We start from the raw sequence: 15,777 nt of genomic DNA, 5'->3' as shown, positions 1-15,777 counted from the left end.
GAAGGGGGAGCATAAGGAATTACATTTATATACCGCCCCATAGCCTGGGTATATTTATTTATTACATTGATATACCGCCCCATAGCCAAAGCTCTGCAATAAATACCTAAAGGTGTTAACAATGATCTCCAATTATTGACATAGCAAGAAAATACGAGCAAGGAAGCAACATTTGGTGATGCCTTTCATCTTGAAGTTATGTGATATGTGGGTTATCAAGCAGTTATATGAAAAATGCTAGATACTCTGATCCTTGGTTTAAGTGGATTCTTTAATGTCAATATAGTAAAAATTATAAATTTTAGTGTAATTTTTTTAAATAATTACACTATAGTGTCATAATTTAAATTTTTTAAATAGTGTAAATTGGGAAATTATTTTAAAAATATTTTTTCTCCCCTGTGTGGGTTCTTTGATGTCTACTCAAGGTCCCACTACAACTGAAGCTTTTCCCACATTCCATACATTTATATAACTTCTTTCCTGCGTGGTCATCCGTTACACAAAGCCATGAAATTCAATAAACCAAAAACCTATGGTTTACAAAACAACGTCAAAGGCTCTACAGTTTTCAACCAAACTCCAAAAAGCAGGGAAATTGGGAGTTAAGGCTCATAGGCCTATAACGCCACGTCCTCCCTAAGGAGGCAGAAAGTGGCAATGAAATTCTCATTCTCCCAAAGCAGATATAAACCATGAGGACAGGATGGAGAATAGGATATGCAGAAGTGACTGTGGGGTTGTGGAAAACTAATGATGAACAACTTAGGGCCACCTACTTCTCTTTTTTTGTTTATTTATTTATTTATTTATTTATTACATTTCTATACCGCCCAATAGCTGGAGCTCTCTGGGCAGTTTAGAGCAGCCCTTTCCCAACCTGGTGCCCTCCAAAGGTGTTGGACTACAACACCCATCATTGCAAGTCAGTATGTCCCATGGACAGGACTGCTGCGACTTGTACTCTCAAACATGTGGAGAGGTGACTGTGGGGTTCTGGAAAACTGATTGGGGAATGCTGTTCTAGAGTAAGGGCAGGCAAAATGTAGCTCTCTAGATGTTTTGGCATTCAACTCATAAAAGTCTCTGTCAGCATGGACAGTGATCAAGAATGCTGCAAATGCTGTGACTGCAGAGGATTTTTCTTACGTGTTCAGCAGTGTGAGATCAAAGGCAGAGCTACCACCTAATAGATTCATGTGTAAGGAAGGATTATTTACAAAACTATTGATGAAAATGATTTTTGTCCTCACCATAACATGGGAGTTGCAGTGCAGCACATCTGGAGAGTACTAGGCTGGAGAAGGATGGTTTATACTTGGATCCTATACATGTCTTCTCAGAAGCCAGTGCCACTGAATTTACTAGGGCTTCCCCCCAAGTGGTATAGGATTGCAAACTAATCTCATCTGAAAGGAGTTCAAGACACCCAAACTAATCCTTTTCTGTTCCTCTGTCACTCTGATGAGATGATGTATTGTGGAGGGATTGTGGGGAGTAAACAGTATATTTTGTATGAACACATTTTAAGAAAAAACATTGGTTCTTTGAAGGGCAGGGTATTTAGCAAAAGCTGAAAGTGCCAGCCCTTGTTCTGGTTCTACATCTCCAACAAATAGCGCCCCTTCTGTTATCAATCGTGCTGCTCTATGCGAGATGTGTGTGAGAAAAATATATTGCGCAGCCCCTGTATTTGGTAAGAATATAGAACAGCGTTCCCTATCCTGCTGTCCCAGCTTTCCTGACCATGGGACATACTGACTTGCAATGATGGGAGTTGTAGTCCAACACCTTTGGAGGGCACCAGGTTGGGGAAGGGCTGCTCTAAACAAAAAAAGAGAAGTAGGTGGCCCTAAGTTGTTCGTCATCAGTTTTCCACAACCCCACAGTCACCTCTGCATATCCTATTCTCCATCCTGTTGTCATGGTTTATATCTGCTTTGGGAGAATGAGAATTTCACTGGCACTTTCTGCCTCCTTAGGGAGGATGTGGCGTTATAGGCCTGTGAGCCTTAACTCCCAATTTCCCTGCTTTTTGGAGTTTGGTTGAAAACTGTAGAGCCTTTAATGTTGTTTTATAAACCGTAGGTTTTTTTGTTTATTGAATAATGGTTTATACCAGTTTTGACAACTGTTGGGCCCAGGACACATTCTGTACACAGTTTTCAAACCATTTTCAAAGTGTTATATCCTGCCTGGTATAGATCTGGCCCATATTGCCTGTGATCTGGACAGTTGAGACCTTGCCTTTTGCCTGATCCCTGTTTGCGCTGACCACGTTGGAACCCTTGGACCCTTGAAACTGGAACTGCTCGGTTCAGACTCTAGAGACGTGACACTTTGAACTATATCCCCAACACAGAGATACATTTAGACTAGCCCTGGAAATGGTTAAAAGAAATTATGGAGAAAGAACAGCAAACAAACACTGCTCTTCTCGCAATTTCACCCTGCATGGAGGAGCCCATCAGGGTTTTGGAAATGTTGGAGCTCTCTGATCTCGGATGCTCTGAAACAAAGATAGGCTTGTGCCCTAAACCTACTCCTATTATTTGTAAATAAAATTAATGTTAAAATAAGTCCTCAAAATACTGGAATAGAATTTTTCTGCACTAGCTTTTGTTAAATTTTGTTAAATCCAAGACCTGTAAATGTTTCTAAGAAAGATTAGAGATTATATTTGCCAACAAGTACTGATGGTGGCCAAATATGAGAGAGGCAGTTGAAATATGTCATGATGAGGGAAATGTTAGCATCTAAAGGTGCAATCCTATGCATGTTTAGACAGAAAAAATGTCCTACAACTCCCAGTATTCACCAGACAATCATGCAGACTGGGGTATGGTGGTAGTAGGGCTTCTTTCTGTCTGAACATGAATAGGATTGCACCCTAAGGCTAGGATTGCACCCTAAAGTCCATCTAGTCCAGCATTCTGTGGGAAACCCACAAGTAGGACATTAGTACAATAGTACATTCAGTACTTTCTGGCAAAGGAAAGCTTTTGAGTAACCAATCGAGACTTCAACACTTGGTAACAACAACAACAACTTAATATTATGTCTGAAGCCCTTTTCAGACATTTCTATCTCACTTGATTTCAGTCGTGTAAGAGGAAGTTGCATTTCCTGCCCCGCTCCATTGCATCCTCATCATGAGCCCTGCAACCCTTCATATGTGGGAGGCTGAATGTCTCAAGTGGGGAGCCTGCACTTTTTGTATAGGTTCTCTTCACAATTTATAACCCTGGAAATTCAAGGTTCTAAATTGTGTGGTGGCCATCCATGAACAGAAAAACCTCTGTGCTGCAGAGGTTCAGCCCCCAAAACGTAGAGGTCTTCAGTGCTGGTGACCAGGATGTAATCGAGACATAGGGCCAGGGAGCCCCCCACCTGCTCTCCTCACAACCATACAATTGAAATTGTGTGAGGGACGAACACCTGAATAGTTCTTGAATGTTGTTGTACACAGCTGTGAATTATCCAATGCTTTCCAAACAGAAAAAGCATTCATTCTTCAAGAGAGAAAATATCAGGGTGTGCTGAATTAAGCTCCTATATTTCAATTATTCAAACAAGCACACAACATCTGTATAAATGTTAAATATGCTGTGTAAAGCACAGAGCTGGTCCTCCCATGAGGTGGGGTGAATCCCCCACTTCAGGCTGCAGATCTGGGAGGAGGGCAGATCATATCTGCTCCACCAACACCAGGAGGGCTGCCCACCCTAAGCAGGAGATTGGGTGGTATGATACTCCAGAGTGCTAGCCACCTAGTGCTCAGCTCTGAGGACTCCTCAGAGCCAGTTATTGGGAAAGATCTCTTGGATGCCCCACCAGCCACTTCTCTGTTGTAGTAAATGCTGCAGCATGAAAGCAGGTAGCACAGCCACCAGGCCATAATCCCTTGCTGTGAAGGGGTCATTCCTCAGAACAAAGCATTGTGGGCAGCCTAGAGATCACCTGTGCCACTGTGGGAACCCCTTGAAGTAAGAACGTTATGGGCATCTATTTTGGCTTAAAGCTTGATGGTTTCTCACCAGCTCAGCACCCCAGACTGGAATCTGCAGGCTGCTGCACTTCTCTACCAAGTTGCAAAATGGCGGCTCATCCTTTTCCATAAAGGACCATTTTGTGGAAAAGGTGAATGAAAAAAGGCCCATTCATGCCAAATTACAGGGGTAAATTGTCTGAGTAGACCATTTATACCTGTAATTGTGCCATTTGCACAAAAGAATCCTTTAGAAAACTGCCATTTGTGCAAAAGGACCCTTTACTAAAAAGTCCAAGACACCATTTTTATACAAAATGGCAGCTCTGAAAGAGAGCTGGAGGCCATGTGCCACTCACCCATGGACCGCCTGGAGGCTTGGCACACATGGCGGGCAGGGCTGGATAGCCCGTAGGGGTCCAACGAGTGATGCTTGGTGCGGACAGAAGTCCGTCCATCCCTACCTTGAAGTCAACTTTGACCTATGGTTTATGCAGATACATTATTTCCCTAATTCATAGTTAATATTAACCACAGTTTCAGGTTTTATCATAAAGCTAAACTAATGGAAAACTGAACTGAAAGCTTCTGATCTCTCCTTGCAACTGTGTAAGAGGAGGAGAGGAGTGGGGAGTCCAAATCAGTTCAGTGGGTGGCATTGACATGAATTCTTTTCTTCTTTGAAATGCTAACGCAGAAAATGTTCCAACGAAATGGAAGGATGAGCAGCAATCAAGAGCATACAAAATCAGCTTGCCGTCAGTGGAGGATAAGGGATTTTAGGGTTTGTTAAAAACAATAATAATATTATTTCTTTTCGATATTTGAAGTGACAGAACTTGCCAGTAAAGCTCCAAAGGCTAAATTGTATTTGGACCTTATTGTGGTTGACAAATTTCACAGCAAATGCGAAATGACATGATATTAAATATGTTTGCCAGTCATACATTATTGAGGTAGTACTGATATTTAGAACTACATATATTATATATATATTCTCCCCACAGTACACTTGACAAACGAATTGAATGCACCAGATAAAATGGATTTAAATTCTAGAGAATGTGCAGTATATACTTTTTTGAGGAATTATATTCATATGGCGTAAAATCAAACAAATCCAAGCCAAAGACAGTGGAGTAGGATTGACTCAGAAATGCTGCCATCTATTGTACTGCACTTGTGGCAGTGTACACTTCCCATGAACATGGCATGCACCTGCAGGGTGAGAGGAAGGTGGGAGGAAAGAGAGAGAGATCAAGCCAGATAATAGAAAAGTCGTGGTTGAAGAAGGCGGTGGCAGATGCAGTGGCCCGCTGCCCCCTGCCCTTCCTCCAAGACCATGAAGCAGAGCATACGGATAGTCCGGAAAGCACTTCACACTTAATCCAATCTGTCACTTTAGAACACAAACTGCACCAGAGTCATAGGTGTGGTGCAAATTTGAATGGCAGATGCACATCATGACAGTCCGTGCCCCAAAGGAGAGCCCCAAAATGAAGGCAGTTGTGTTAATCAATATCAACAAGCCAGAACTCCTCCACCAGGAGCAGGTCTCTGGTAAAGCTAAGGGTCTTTGGGTGCAGTCCTATGCATGTTTAGATAGAAAACCAATGTCCTATAATTCCCAGCATCCCATGCTGGCTGGGGAATGCTGGGGATTGTAGGACTTCTTTCTGTCTAAACATGCATAGGGTTGTGCCCTTAACAGACCAAGCCCCCATCTTAACAGCGGTGGGTCTGCACCACGAGGCCTTGGGCTTCTGAATTGGCGCTCCTTCCCAGCATCTGTACAGGAAGGAGCACCAATACGGAGTTGCTGCTGCTGCCACCACCGGACCAAGCACCGAGGAGGGGGGAGGAACAGTGCAGCTGGCTCTCCTCCCTCTGACCTCCCTCTGGCTGTCCCGATCCTCTCCCCCACCTTTTTTAATTTATTTTTTTAATCTGTAGATGTGAACCTTTACATATACATATTTAAAAATGGGGGAGAGGAACAGGGCGTCCGGCTCTCCTCCCTCTGACCTCCCTCTGGCTGCCCCGTTGCTCTCCCCGCCTGATTTTTTTTTTTTAATCTGTAGATGCAAAGGTTCACATTTACAGGTTAATTTTTTAAAAAACAATGGGGGAGAGGAATGGGGCAGCCAGAAGGAGGTCAGAGAGAGGAGAGCTGGCTGCCCAGTTTCTCCCCCCTCCCCAGTGCTCATCCCCCTTTCCTCCCCTCTCCTGATGCTCGGCCCTGCAGCGGCGCCGGCCTCCCGGCTGCCCTGTTACTCTCCTCCCCGCCCTGGATTTTTTATTATTATTGTTTATTTACAGTGCAGCACTCGATTTAGAGCACCCGGTCTGCCCCCTTCCTTGTCCAGCCCAGCCAATTGTGACCAATCAGGAGGTCCCATCAGCACTGCAACCAATAAAGTTGGGGCAAATGCCCGACTTTTTTTAAGTGGAGTTTCTGGGGTTTGTCCCCGGATGGCTTCGCAATGGTGGTTGCATCATGTAGATGACCTGCTGCCACTCTGAACCCACCCCAGGCAAACCCTTCATCAAGATAAGCCCCAAGCTACAGAAAACTACTTTGCATTTTAGAATTACTTTGCATTCTTGTTGCTGGGAAAATTCCTTTCCCTCCAGCTACTGTGAGAATTGCACCTACGCTCAGAAGAAACAGGGAATTCTGAGGGGGAGGGTGGCAAATGATGCCAGCATCCCTGCTAATAATAAAAAAGTGCAGTTGCAAGGTCCTGGCTCCACTACACCACTGACCAGGGGTGGGCAGAAGATCCATCAGGATTTACTGATAGATCTCTGGGTGATTTTCAGTAGATCAGTCAGAGCTTCTGGCTCCCAATAGTTTCACAAGAGCAAGCAAAAATCCAAGCAAAAAGAATTCACTGCCATGGATGGCTTTGTGTTGATCTGATCACTTGCTTCCCAGCTTCAGTGTCTCTTATATGTAAAGTACTTGCCTTTGGCCCAGTCTTTGTGCGGCTCTGCTGACCAATCTTGGAGCTGTGTTCAACTCCCTGTTCTAGAATAAGTCCGATTTGTATTTGTAAATGCAGGTCATCCCAGTCTGTACAGTTGAAAACCTCCAGCCCATGGGGCTTAGGGTGACCCTAAGAAAAGGAGGACAGGGCTCCTGTATCTTTAACAGTTGCATAGAAAAGGGAATTTCAGCAGGTGTTATTTGTATATATGGAGAACCTGGTGAAATGTCCTCTTCATCACAACAGTTAAAGCTGCAGGAGCTGTACTAGAGTGACCAGTTTTAAAAGGCCGCAGGGCACCTGCAGCTTTAACTGCAGTGATGAAGAGGAAATTTCCCCAGATTCCCCATATATACAAATGACACCTGCTGAAATTTCCTTTTCAATACAACTGTTAAAGATACAGGAGCCCTGTCCTCCTTTTCATATGGTCACCCTAATGGGGCTTCCCCATCACGCCTGCCAGCTTCTTCCCCAGGCCCTGTCTCCTCCACTAGCAGGGAAAATCTTTTATCCCCAATCAGCAGCTGATCTGAGATAAGAGCTTTTCACTGCAGGAGAAAGTGAGTGGAGCCTGGGGAGGAAGGTGCTGTGTGATTCAGTCCTGCTTTCATCTGAGGCTTGTTCTGCAGAAGCTTTTCCTGCTTACTTGTGAGTAGTCATGCAGAGGCTTGGTACTTAGGATCCTATTTGAAAGTGCTGCTGAGTGATTCAGTCCTGCTTAATGCTGAGTCAGTTTAAAATCAGTCATAATCACATTTTGGTCCACTCACTCTGCCCATGCCCACTTTGTCTTTGCCCACCCTCCCAGAGGTGGAATGTGGCTCCCCAGACCTTGGTCTAAAAAAGCTTTCCTGCACTGCCTGTAGTTAATGTGCTACAGTAGATAATTGGCTCCACTCCCTTAACCAGCGCTTTGCATCTAGCTCCTCTGCCTCTTCTCTCCCCTCTTCTCTCCTCCACTTCCAGACTCTATTTTGTATCTGGCACTTGTTGGTGGAACTCAGGATGATAATCACAGCAGTAACTGCTCTGAATAGGAGCCGCAAAAAGGGGGGAGCCAAGAACTCCCCTTTCTCAAGTAGCTGGAGACTCGGAGAAGTATTGAATGGAAGAAGGACACTGACAAGTGTCAGTTCAACACTCAAAACCCAGAGGATCATTGTGCCATGTGAACTCTCCCCTCACTCCACTCCCTTTTGGTGCACCTACTTCTCCCAATCTTTCCCTCTTTCTCAGAGCTGTCAGTGGTGTGTGTGTGCAAATTAACCTAGAGGGGATCTACACAGCGCTGTGAAAGCGCTTGCGTGCGCCTCCAGTGCGCCCCAAAAGTCATTGTGTAGATCCTGCCTCGGACTACGCTGGGAAGGGCGCCTCTAGTCCGTCCATCAGTCTGTCCGTCTGGCCCCGCCCCATCCCAGCCGTGGGCTTTATAATAGGAAATCCTTCCTCCCAATGGCCCGGGCTGAAGCATTTAACCTGTTGCTGCTGGAGGGGGCGGCCTCTCCCTCAGGTTCATCCCCACAGAGCTACAGGGCCCCAGGGGAGTGCAAACTCCTTGCTCCCTCGGCGTTTCTGGGGGCGGTGGGGGGCGGGGGAAAAGGATGCTTGAACTAACTGCTCGTCTGCCCCCTCCAGCAGCAACAGGTTAAATGCTTCAGCCCGGAGGAAGGATTTCCTATTATAAAGCCCACGGCCGGGATGTGGCGGGGCCAGCCTGACGGACGGATGGACGGACTAAAGGCGCCCTTCCCAAGGCAGGATCTACACAATGACTTTCGGGGCGCACTGGAGGCGCACGCAAGCGCCTTCACAGCGCTGTGTAGATCCTCCCCTATAAGCAGTCTCACCTTGTCAATTTCCTTGTATGCTCCCAACTGCACTTTGCTCCTGGTAACAGCTGAAACCTACAAGGGCACTGACAAGGCAAGGCTTTAAATATTGGGCCGCCATAAGTTCACACTTGAAAAAGGCCAACCATAATAATAATAATTTAAGATCCCGTTTGTGAGGCTGGAAAAAAAAAAGACAGGAATGAAAAGAGGTTATGATCAGAGTAGGGAGGGGAGTGTGACAGGCAGACAAGATGGGTTCAGCCACACAGGGCACTGGGATACCAGCTGGAAGACCAAGGGAGAACAAGGGAGACAACAAGCCATGATAAACCTGATTGTCTGTTTGGCACACAATGGGTTGTTCGCAGAATACTGCATAGCTATTTTGCTGGGTAGCTTAGCATGTTGTGTAAGCCTGACCTATATTGCAGTTTAAAGATAACTTTAAAAGACGCAAACTAAACCTATGACTGCTTTCCAGGGGAAAACTGTGTACCCTATGGACAAAACATTGTTAAAATCATTTCCATCTAATTTCTATTGTGGCTCTAGTCCCAATTCTGCTTTGATATCTGAATGACTAGGCAACCATATAGAGGATATGAAAAACAAATAGCCTTGCTACAGGATTTTAATAACCTTTTGTTCCATTATTATTATTATTATCATTGTTACAAAGAAGAGAAACACAGCACAGTATTTAAAAAATAAAGAATGCCCTTGAAATGTCATGGCATATAAGGTTTGGATGACTTATATTGTATATGTGCTCATTATATGTCATCATCATCATCAAACTTCAAAAATAAATAAAGTAGTTTGGAATCTCCCCTAGAGATTGGTGAGGGGAGTCTTTTTCTTCACTCCAGTAATTCACAGTAGCCAAATGGCACCTGCAATTTTTGTAGGATATTCATTCCCTTCCCTTTGGGAAAGATATATCAGAATTTCCCAGCCAAAGCTTGAAGCATTGCTGGGAAGCTTGAACAAACACAACAGCAAGACAGGTTTAAAAAGAAAAGAAAAAAGAAAAATATGTACCTCTGCCAGCAATGATGGCTCTTTCATACTACACTGAAAATATCACAAGTCACAGGGTGGAGAACATAACAAAATTGATAGTGGGTGGAGGACATGAATAAAAATAGCTCATGGAAATTCCCAAAAATGCAGTGTGGTGCAATTTGTACTTTCACTGAAAGAAGGAAAACAGTTCTGCTCATTTTTTAGTGTCTGGATATAAGGGTGTTACGCTTTGAAAACTTCTTTCTCTCCCACCCACCCCCCCGCTCCAATATTACGAAATACCCATATTTTTGCCAGTTCAATGCTGCAGTAATACAGCTGCAGTAAAACAACAGCTTGTATATAACAAAACTGCTTCTACAAGTACAGAACAAACACACTGGTCCTAATTATGGGTGCTTGGATCTGCTCCGAAACAAGTCCATGCACTTTAAAGAGACTTGTGCAGGGGGAAAAAATCCAGTACAATCCAGTGAACCCTATACCAACTGCTTGTGGGTCCTTGGTTGATAGCTGGTTGGCCACTGTGTGAACAGAGTGCTGAACTAGATGGACCTTTGGTCTGATCCAGCAGGGCTCCTCCTATGTTCTTAGATCAGGGGTCTCCAAACTCTTGGGGCCAATTAACAGTTTTTCAAAATTCCCACAAAATGGCTGAAATGATGCATGTGTCGCAAAACACCCATGTCTCAGTTGGCAAACTGGTGAGGCAAAAAGAAAGTAATTTGCCCAAGAACCTAAAAATAAGGCACAACTTGTGTCTGAGCACCAAACCACCAAACCACTTTTTGAAGCCACAGTTTTCTGCTGCTTGAACACCCATTTCATCGAAGGCAAAACTGATAGGGCTCAGAGTCAAGTAGCATGCCCAAGAAGCACAGTACAAGGGAGAGGATAAAATAGAGCAGAAGAGGACAATGCAAGCCACTTTGGGTTTCTTGTAAAAGGGGGGAAATGGTTGGGTATAAATGTAATTATAAATACAAGAGGTAGGGTCTGAGCACAAAAGGCCAAATCATATATCCCCCCCCCCAAAGCATAAAATCCCAGTTTCACAGAAGTCACACTGGTGGTGCTCAGTGAAACACACACACCAGCAAAATACACACATACCCCAAACAAAAAGGAAAAACAAAGGCAGTGCACAAACATATGCGCACGCGTACACACACGCATACACACACACACACAGAGGGAGAGAGAGAACGAGAACAGATGTGGGGTCTGACACAGGCAAAACAGGCATCCCTTACTCTCTGCCTCACTCCCTTTAGACCCTCAGGATCCTCCCCCCAAATCCCTAACTCTCCAGGATGCTCCCTCCAGCTTATCTTTTACTTTTTTCTGGGCATCTTGGTACATTTCAGAAGGAATGCACTGGGATGCAGCCACCCAGCACACATGGCTCAAAGACATCCTTGGAAATAAAGTGCTGGAGGCCGGCATATTACTTTGCAGCATGACAGGCGTCAAGATTTTTATTATTATTATTTAATTAAAAACCAGGAGTGGTAGAAAACCTAACTGATACCAAGGGAGGTATCTGTGGGCACAGTGGTGCCCATAGGCACCATGTGGGGAAGCCCAGGTGTAGATTTTTCAAAACTGTATGAAGATACAGGAAGTACTTTTACCCTATGATGACAGAGGGTAAAAGTATATTTACCCTCTGGACTCCCTATACCTATAAAGTATATGTAGAAACATTTTGAAAAAACAATTGTTACATCTTTTTTTAAAGACTTATTCAGATTGAGGGTTAGCCACAAATAGCCATCCTCATATAAAAATAAAACCACGATTTTGCTCTTTATGTCAAAAGTAAAGCTTCCACTACATAAGCAAGAGAAAGTGCTGAGATCAAGAACAAGAGTGATTGAGCAAACCTTTTGTGTGGCTTTATATGCCATGAATTGAGTCCAAATGAAGTGAATTGCACTTAGTTCCATGGGAATCAATAGGATGTATTGATTAACTAACTTATCCCATTGATTTCAGAGGGACCTAAGACCAACTCACTGAAAGCTCCATCACACAGGGGGTTAACACACTCCCTACCTCGCTTCCCTGCGTGTGTTTTCCTTCCTCAAGTTACTTCCTCTTTTGAAAGAAGAAGTATCCAACGAGCATGAGGCCAATTGAGTCCGCTGTTCTAATTGCGCTGCTTCTCCTGCACACAGCAGGAGGGAGCAGCAATTCCGAGTTATCACGCAAGGAAGACCAGAAGGGGCGGAAGGCATGCGGGAAGCAAACGACGTCCTGTGAGGGACCTGAGCAAACTCTGTGAGTGCCAAGTAACGAGTGTGCAATAAAACACTCATCGGATGGAGCTGTGAGACTGGATGCCACCCAGCCTGTCTGCTTCTCCAGTGGCAAATGATATGTCGATGAGAATCACGTGCTGGTGTAACGTTTCAGGTTTCTATAAGTAGGATGAGGAGGGGCAGATTGCAATCACTCCAGAAACAAACAAAATCGATATTTAATGGCATTTACTTAATTTTAGAATGTTTGGTAAATAACATTAAGAAAATGATGATAGAACTATAAACCAAATATGAATAACTCTAACTGTAGGGTACAGTTCACTGTAAAGGGCAGCATTAGCATTGCTAGACCAACAACAGTTGCTTGACCCAGTCCCTTGAGTCTTTTGTTGTCTGCTGTGGAGGTTAACTCTTCTTCTGGCTGAAGGCTGCTTTCCCTGTTCCTTTCTGTTCTTCACCATACTGTGGATTTCCCCGAATTTCCTTCTCACCTCTCCTCCTTCCCTCTGCAGCTGCCTGCTCCTTTTTTCTCACCAACCACCTTGCTTTCTTACTGGCATTTTACTCTATCCTCCCTCCATGTCATGACCCTCCCACTTTACACAAATCACATTCCAAGGCCTTAGAGGCAGGCAGTACATTGGCACTGTGCTTGACATAAATTAAGGGTGCAGCTCAAATCTTCCAACTAATATAAACTTAGATAGCAAGAAGGGCAAAGAAGTAAGCACTGTGGGTCACCTGAGATAATCCTGCCCATCTGCCAAGAAACTAGATCTATATCAACACACATGAAAATGTCACTTTTCTAGAACAGCCTAGTTTAAAAACAACAACCAGAAGGTGACATTTATAATCCGTTTGTCTTCCTTATCTAAGTAAATTCCTTGACTCTTTCCTATCATGAATCTTCTTCCTTTTTGTTTTTCATGCACCCAACAAAATTATTCGGTTCGTTGTAAAGGTGCATTAGTGTCACATCATGGAACGTACATTATAGTAACTATTGAAATAAAATACTAATGTGACTTTGGTGAAAACCCATCCAGTCTTGATAAAGCCTTCTGACGGGTAAAAAGGATTTTTAGAATGGGATTTATCAACAGCTATACATTTCTGGCATCTATGAATTGGGTAGAATGCTCTTTACCTGGTCACAGGGATACTAATAATAAATACAAATGACTAAGATTTATTTATTTATTTATTTATTTATTTATTTATCATATTTATACCCCGCTCCTCAGCCAAAAAAGGCTCTCAGAGCGGCTTACACTTAGCAAAAAAGAGACAGTCCCTGCCCTCAGGCTTACAGTCTAATAAAGACATGACACACAAGGAACAGGAGTTCAGGAGGGAGGGAGGGAGGAGAGAGAGAGACTCCAACAGGAGCAGACCATGATGTTTCTTCTGCCTGCTCCTGTCCCCTTGATCTTTCTTCTTCCTCACAGGGCCAAGATGACAGTTTGCCCTGTGGGGGTGGGGGAAGAGTCCAACAGGAGCAGGCCATGATGTTTCTTCTGCCTGCTCCTGTCCCCTTGTTCTTTCTTCTTCCCCACAGGGCCAAGATGGCAGTTAAGATTTAAGATTGTAAAGGACTTCCATACCTGTGGTATATAAATAAAACTTGTTAATGCATAACATTCCATTTAGCCTGATGGGCTTCTGCTTCATATCTCTCTTTTACTATTTGTGATAGGACATTTATCTGAATCTTTTAAAGTGTATCTTTATATAAAAGGCAATGGAATAGAAATAGGGTTGGATCCAGACACAGTTAGTCAATGGAACTGAAGTTAGTTATGAATAACTTGCATCACTGATTTCAGTAGAAATAAAGTATGACTGGCATGAATTCAATCCATAAGCTGCAAGTTGATGAACACAGGGTTTTTTTTGTTTTTAGAGCAGGAAATAAAAAAGATCTCCAATGCTTCATTTTATAACATTTATCACAACTTTGATAGACATTAAGCTGATCCATTGGCGAGGGGGATGGGGATTGGGATCCCAGCTCCCCCATGGCAAGATTTCCCATAAGGGATCTTGGGAACATGGCACCAAGACCAGACCAGCATTGGGGCTGCCAGCTGGCCATGTCCATGGTGGAGGAGAGGGGTTCACATTAGTGGTCTGTGCTGTGGTCCACCCCTGGCCCTTCCAATCACCACCAGTTCTCCTGGCATGTGGGCCCGGAAGGGGAATCAGTCAGCAGGCGGACTGGCTGATTACATGATCCACGCCCTCTGCCACCACCAAGACTATTCAAATGAGTCGATAAAGTTTTGGCCAATTTATTATCCCAGCTATGTCTGTGTGTCTATTTGTTGTCATGCCTTCACCAGCTGGACCCAATTAAGTGCTGCCCACACAATCTACTCTGTAAACCTTTTGCAGCTATCTATTCATATAGATGAGGAATGAGGGTCTAAGTATGTCAAATCTTATACTGGACAATAGACTGTGTCCTATTTAGCACTAGGGCTCACATAAATTACCTCTAGTGCAACACCAATGGTGTCTGCTGGTGCAACACATTTGTCAGGAAAACACTATTGGCATTATGCTGGAAGACATTTACACTAGTGCCATGCAATTTACATTAGCGCTTGTGCCAAATTGGATACTGCCCAATACAATTTTGCATTACAGAATCAACATTACAGAATCAGACTTGCACTCATGCATTGGAGGTTTCTCCTCCCTCCCCTACTGCAGCCCCTAAATGCCCCCCTCCGCAATCTGCTCCAGATGGTCACCCAATCCACTGTAACAGATCTAGGGGGCATGAAGGGGCTGCAGCGAGTAGGAAATCAACCTGCCAGCAATGTGTGTTTCATTGGTGGAAGAACAACATAGTACACAACCCAAAGCAGCCAATATCAAAGACACCCTTTGAAAGACAGTTTAATAGTTAATCTATATTAATTCCCTTCATTAAAATATTACTGGCAGTTCAACAGAACATCTAGATATATTTTCTAATTACATCAAAATACCTTTTTCAGCTGTGTCAGTTGTATCATTTTTAGAGTGTCATCACATGGGGAGAAATGCAATTTCCTTACCGTCGCTTCTCCACACTTCCTCATATTAGATGTGATCAGCATCGAGTGTGCAAGAAACTCAGCCTGTCATAAGGGAGGAGTGCAGCAGAGAATCAGATAGTTAATCAGTTAGAGACATGTTTGTACTATGTTCTTTATTTTAACTGGTTAGTATCTCTTTAACTGAAGATTCTAAGTATGTCCCATAATGCAATTCTCAGGCTTGCTTCCTAGTTCTAACTGCTCTCTCTGTGACAGTTATATTTTTCTAATGACAGTTAGTCATTAATCCCTCTTCCTTCCCCATACGTGTGTCATGTCTTTTTTTTAGAATGTAAGCCTGGGGGTAGGGACTGTCTTCTTTATTGATACATTGTAAGCCGCTCCGAGAGCCTTTTGGCTGAGGTGCGGGATAAAAATACTCTAAATAAATAAAAAAATAATTTGTAAGAAGTCTCCAAGAAGTCTTGATAACATTAGTTTATCTCTCCAGTCCTAGTCTATTAATATTTCATATTTGTTCTAAGAATAAACAAATTCATATTTTTGTTCTTCACTATTAAAGAATTGTCTCTAGCATTGTTCTTTAAGAACACACAAATGAAGACTTCCGCCAATATTTAA

Source organism: Elgaria multicarinata, chromosome 6, assembly GCF_023053635.1.
Source record: "Elgaria multicarinata webbii isolate HBS135686 ecotype San Diego chromosome 6, rElgMul1.1.pri, whole genome shotgun sequence".
NCBI lineage: Eukaryota > Metazoa > Chordata > Lepidosauria > Squamata > Anguidae > Elgaria > Elgaria multicarinata.
The sequence above is the reverse complement of the archived record's forward strand: the minus strand, read 5'-3'. Positions refer to the sequence as shown.